This window comes from Psittacula echo (genome assembly GCF_963264785.1).
Source record: "Psittacula echo genome assembly, chromosome: 1".
NCBI classification, from domain to species: domain Eukaryota; kingdom Metazoa; phylum Chordata; class Aves; order Psittaciformes; family Psittacidae; genus Psittacula; species Psittacula echo.
The window spans coordinates 167,793,512-167,799,649 of record NC_137735.1 but is presented as its reverse complement, the minus strand read 5'-3'; positions in this window follow the sequence as shown (position 1 = coordinate 167,799,649).

Genomic DNA, 6,138 nt, shown 5'->3' with positions numbered 1-6,138 from the left:
CCCAGATCAACATGGTTTTTAATAGTGTTGAGGGGTTTTTTTGTTACTTGTTTTGCATCCATTGGACAGGTACATAAGGACTGTCTCATCCAAGATTCTGGAAATCTCAAACCATTCCTGCTTCCGGCCAACCTGCAGCCAAAGCTGTGTGCATTATGATGCAAGAACAGCTCAACTTGTTTGTCCCAGTACTGCAGCCAGAAGCAGGAGCCTGAGAGGGGCAAGTGCTGGGAGAGACAACAGCAGCATTCTCAGAAATTATCTCGTCTCGAGCTGTCCCTGTCTGCAAAGCTGCAAAATGCACATGTTGATCTGTATCATTTCAAGATACGTGTTTGTGAACTGTCACAGTGCTCAAGCAGTGGATTTGTTAAGGCACAAGTGCCTCCATGGTGTAGGTGTGAGAGGGGAAGAATCTGTCCAGAACCTTGTTGGATGCTTTTACTTGTGACCTGTAAGCAAGAGGCAGGAGGCTGCTGACAAGTTACGGTGAAGCTGGCACCAGTGAAGGTGGGGACCTGCCTGCTACACGGGAGGAATGGGGCACCTCAGGAACCAGAGTGATAAAAATGAGAACAAATATAATAGTAGGAGGTTGGGCATGTAAGGGCTGTCACCTTGTGCTGTGGTGCACTGGGGCTCAACACTTGGAAATAGTAGCAGGTGAGCAAGAGTGTGAGACTATCACATGCTATCAACCAGCCCTTGGTCTACTGTGGGTACACAGCCATGACCTGTGGGTCGTTGTGTTTGCAGCAGCAGGAAGGAATTGTGAGTTCCAGTGCAGGAGGGACAGTGAGTTCTGGAGAGCTGCAGATGGTGCTTTCCCCATGCTGACAAATCCAGGCTGGGTTAAGCATGGAGCTACAGGGCTACGGTACAGCCACAGGAAACTTGCAGAGGAATGATGCCAGTTATTCACCATCATCTGGAGCAATGCAGTAGTCAGTAGACCCAGCCACATGACAAGAAATGCTAGATTTAAACTTCAGACATCCTGTACACAATGAAAGAGGAAGATATGGTAAGAAAATCTCCCTTTCTCTCCTGGGCTGAATAGGAATGAGCCTTGAAAGAATCTCCATCTTGCTTCAGCTCCTTTCCTCTCTCTCTCACTTGCACTGAGGCAGTTTCTCCTGGTAACTAATGACTTACCAAGTATTTCTCAGTGCAGTGACACCTCTGCTCAGTGCTGACTAGTCCAGAAACACTGTACAGGGGGCAGAGGGGGAGTACTGATGCCATCAGTGCTGGGGAGGCAGCTGATTTCTGTCATTCCTGCTGAGAAAAGGAAGGTTCCCCTGACCACTGTGATGGTGATGCACCAGCGTGAGACCCAGCTCAGTGCTGGTGCAGTCTCTAAAGCAGGGTGCCTTATGTCACCACGATGCACTTCTGCATAGCTCCAGCATCTGAGGGCATTGTATCACCTTTCCTCCTACAGTGGGCAGATGTGCTCCATGCCCACCCTGGGAAGCCAGCTGCTCCTGTAGGATGTGGCTTTCCTCACAGAGCCACCGCATTCCATTTGCTCTCAGGTGAGCAGACGAGATAGCCAGAGCACATCGCCATGGGAGGTAAGGTCCTGAACCTTGGGCATGGTCCAGCCCCAGTTCCAGGTGATGAACGGACTGAGGGAGCCAGCAATTACACATGATTAACTTCTGAAACGGACTGGATTGCTTTGTTTGAGGCACAACCAAGAGACACAGTCCAGATCACCCAAGAGCCCTGTGTGACACTATGAGGTTTGCTCCCAAGTAATGTGCCTATAGGGACCCCTGTGAGGGTCTTACCATGACTGAGGCCCTGTCCCACCCCAGACAGCAGTCCTGCCCTCCCAGCTCTCCCTTACCTCCATGTCCGAGAGCAGTGGATGGCATCCAGTGCTTGGAAAGAAGAAAAAAATAGCAATGTGCCCAGCTGCTGTCCAGTTGTCTTACCTGCATGAGGAAGAGTCTCTGTGTCCTCAAGGCTTGCAAGTGGAGGAGAGGCTTTTAACCCTGTGAGGGCCTTTGGGAAGAGGCTTTCACAAGTAGCTCTTGTTCAGTGGCAGGAGCAAGCAGCAGAGGAGCATCCCTCAATCAACCTGCACAAGTGGTACTTGCACCTACAGAACAAAGCCCTCCTGGCACAGGACCCACCTTGATCTCCTGTTCTGCTCTGGGCTGTGCAAAGTGCAGATCAGCCAGGGCTCTCTAGCCTTGGCTCCTGCTCCAGGCCTGTGGCAGCTCTTGGGGTGCCTGGGCTGCAGCTCCAAGCAGGTCCTCATGCCAGGCACCCAGGGCTACAGGAGGGTGGCTGGCCGGGGTGGCCAGGAGCTGCATTCCTGCTGCTCTATGTCCTTCCTTATGACCCAGTTTTATCTCTTTCAGGGCTATGAAATGCCTACACTGGCCAATGCCAGCAGAGGCAGCAATGAGGAGGGCTGGCTATTGGCAACAGACATCCATGCTGCCACCATCTGTGATAACTCTGCCCACCCAGCCCAGGCTGGGCAGGGCTCTGGGGTGGAGTGTGGTCCAAGGGACCAGGAGAACCTGGCCACAGTGGGACTGTGATCTGACAGCAGCTCTGATTGGGCTTGATTAAGGCACCAAGTAGAGTTCTGTGAGTTCTTGAAGAGCTGGGCAGCAGGATTACGTGGACTTACACGGAGTGAATGCTTTCTGCTCTGAGCCTGGAGCCACTCCTAATAGGAACAGCAGGTTTAACTGGAGCTCACCACATGGTGCCATGGAAGTGTAAAGTAAGAAACCCAGGAAATGTGAAGACTGCAACAGAGAGTGAATCTGGAGATCAGGACTAAGACATGATCCTGCAATTCTGCAGCAGGAATACAGCACTGCTTTATTGCAGTCTTTTTGCATCCCTGTTTTCCTGATGATCCTATAGGAGCTGATCCTATAACAAGCTCTGTGTCTGAAGCTTTAAGAGTTGAGGAGCTGAGCAGAAATGTCATTTGAGAAGTAGGGACTGGGTAGGCACCAACACTTGAGGGGAAGGCATACCCCATGTGGAAACCAGCATAAGACAGCAGAGGAGCTACTACCTCAATGAGGGGGAAAATCTGATCCATGTCTGTTTTCTGTGGTAATGTCTTCAGGACGACCTTTATGAGAAGAAATGTCAATGTTTGTATCTTCCTCTGGTCTATTGAGGCATATCAAATCTAGCCTTGTGGGCCCAGTGAGAAATCAAATCTCCATGAATTTGTGATGGGTCAGGGGAGTTGTTTTAAACTGAATGCCTAAATTTGGGTGAGCATCCACAAGGATCAGGCCCAGCTCCTGTAACCACTCAGCACTTTAGGAAATCAGACTCTAACCTGGGTGCAGGGCCCTTACCTTCTCCAAGGGTAAGTGTTGCACTTTCCAAAACCCAAGTGTACTGTTGCAAAACTGGGAACTTCTCCAAGTTTCCCTGCTTGTCTGGAGAGATGCATCCTTCCAGCTCAAGAATTCCTTCTCGAGCAAAACCCACCACTGCTTGTATCGCAGGTCACTACAGCAGTGCTGCCATCTCACGGTTCATGGTCTCCACTTGTGCGCAAATGCTTCCTTGGGACACAGAGACAAGAAAACCTGTGCAATTCATGGTGTTCAGGGTGGCAGGAATCTGCTTGCTTCATCCAACCCCTACCCAAAGCACAGCCAGCTCCATGGTAAAGTTGCTGTGGGCTGTATCCAGATCTCAAAGCCTTCCTGAGACCCTGCTCCACTACATAATGATCCTCGGAGTGACTGTTGTGCCTTACCTCCAGGTGGAAGGCAACCTCTTGAACCTCCAACTCTGAAAACTCTGGGGATATTGTTTACGAGAAGTTCAATATGAGTCAACAATTTGTCCTGGTGGCCAAAAGGGCCAACCGTATCCTAGGGTGCATCAGGCACAGTATAGCTAACTGGTCAAAAGAAGTGACTGTCCACTATGCTTAACTGTACCTCAGTACTGTGTGCATCACAAAGATGGTGAAAGGACTGGAGGACATGACTTAAAGGCAACAGGTACTGAATTTGTTCAGCTTACAGGAAACTGAGGTGACTTCATTGCTGTCTACAACTTCCTCATGAGGCAAAGGAGGTGGAGAGGGTGATGCTGATTTCTCTCTGGTGTGCAGTGATAAAGCATGAGGGAATGGCTTGAAGCTGTCAGGAGAAGTTCAGATTGGATATTAGGGAAAAGCTCTTCACTGAGACGGCAGTCAAGCACTTGAACAAGCTTCCCAGGGAAATGGTCATGGCTCCAAGCCTGCCATGACCATTTCCCTGAGGTCATGGGGAAGTATTCAGGAAGCACTGGGACAACACATATCTGGTTTAACTTTTAGGTTGCCTGATATGGAGTCTAGAATTGGACTCAATGATCCTCGCGGGTGCCTTCCCACTGAGAATATTGCATGATATTATGAACTTGAAACCTCCTGTCTGAATTCTGCCTGCTGCCTCTCATCCTCACTCCCTGCCCCAGTGATGAGCCTGGCATTGTTTTCTTGATAGCCTTGCCATAGGTAACAGACTGTTATGTGGTCCTCATAAAGCCATTCCCTCTGCAGGCTGAGCAAGCCCAACTCCCTCTGCCTTCGATCACAGTGCAAATGCTCCAGCCCTGGCCATCTTGGTGGCTTTTCACTGAACTCTTCTGAGTCTGCTGGTGTATTCCTTGTTTCAGGGAAACCCAGCACTGGATGCAGCACTTTGATACGACGTCAGAGATACTGACTAGAGGGCCATAACCACTTCCCTCATTCCACTCTCTGGTGCTGTTCACACAGCTGAAGATGCTGTTGACCACCTCTGCTGTCAGGGCACACTCATGTCTGGTTTGCAGCCCACCAAGGGCCCCTAGGGCCTTTTCCACAGAGCTGCTGCTCAGCAAGGCGCCCCCAGAATGTGTGTTTTCAGGGCTCTTGCTTCCCAGGCAAAGGACTTGCCATTTGTCATTGCTGAACTTCATGGGGTTCTTTCTGGCTCATTCCTCTGGTCTGTCCAGGTCCCTCTGGATGGCAGCCCTACTTTCAAGCGTATTCACTGGTCCCTTCAACCTGCACACTCTGTCATCTTTCATATCACTAATGATGATGTCAAACAGGACAGGTCCCAGCTCAGATACCTGTGATGCTCTACTTGGCACCAGCCTCAGGGTCACTGTTTCTGGCCAACTTATACTCAGAAAGCAACAAGGAAGTCACCACTGAGCAGCAGGTTTGCCTAATGATTGTAACCTTGTACTTCCCGCTCAGCTGTGGCCCTGCACCCACAGCTCTGCTCCTCATACTCCCTATGGCCAGCTCCATGCTCTCACTGCACGGAGCCAGCTCTCCAAGGCTTCTCACCTAAGCCTTGCCCAGGCTTGGGCATCCAGTCTGCTCCAGAGGCCAATTAGTGCACTTTAAACAAGATGCTTTAAATAGAAGGCTGAAGTTTGAGAGAAAGATTTCCTTGTTTCCAATTTGTCTGCTTGGTACCCATTCCCCACAGGCTTCTCTCCACAGAGAAAATGCCATCAGAGCTTCAGTGCCTGTTACTAAGAGCCCAGAGCACTTAACTTTCTCCCCTCGCAGGTTTTTGTGAGACCTGTAAACAAGGCTTAGAGTGGCCTATTAAGTTTACGCAGTCACTCAGGAGTAACTTTGAAGCTATTCACATCTGCTGTAATCAACTGCATCATCACGTCATAAGCAGAAGAGTGAGACATGTGAGAAGAATGTCTTTGTTCTGTACAGACTCCTGATCTTTGAAATGTTCATACTCTAGGCAAAGAAACACATAAAGTTGTTGAAGTATTAAAAGGAGAAAAAGGTAAATAATTTAACCTGAATGACAGTAAACTTTATGGAAAACTTCAGCAAATACAAAGCTGAAGTTCCACAGCCATTTGTGATAGTGCCTTCTTGCTCAAATTCCTTCTCTACTCTGAGGCAGCATAGCTACACTATAGATGTATACTACAGCCACGTCAGATAGGTATTGTTTCTGTGAAATACGGGGGGAGCACTTCCTTTGGAAAGCAGAAACTCTGGTTCAGCAGTCTTCAGTCTAACACTCAGGTACCACTCTTCTGTGCAAACAGGCAGAAGGCATTTAAACATTAGTAAGAAGAGGACAACAACCAAAATACAAACGTTGACTGTACATG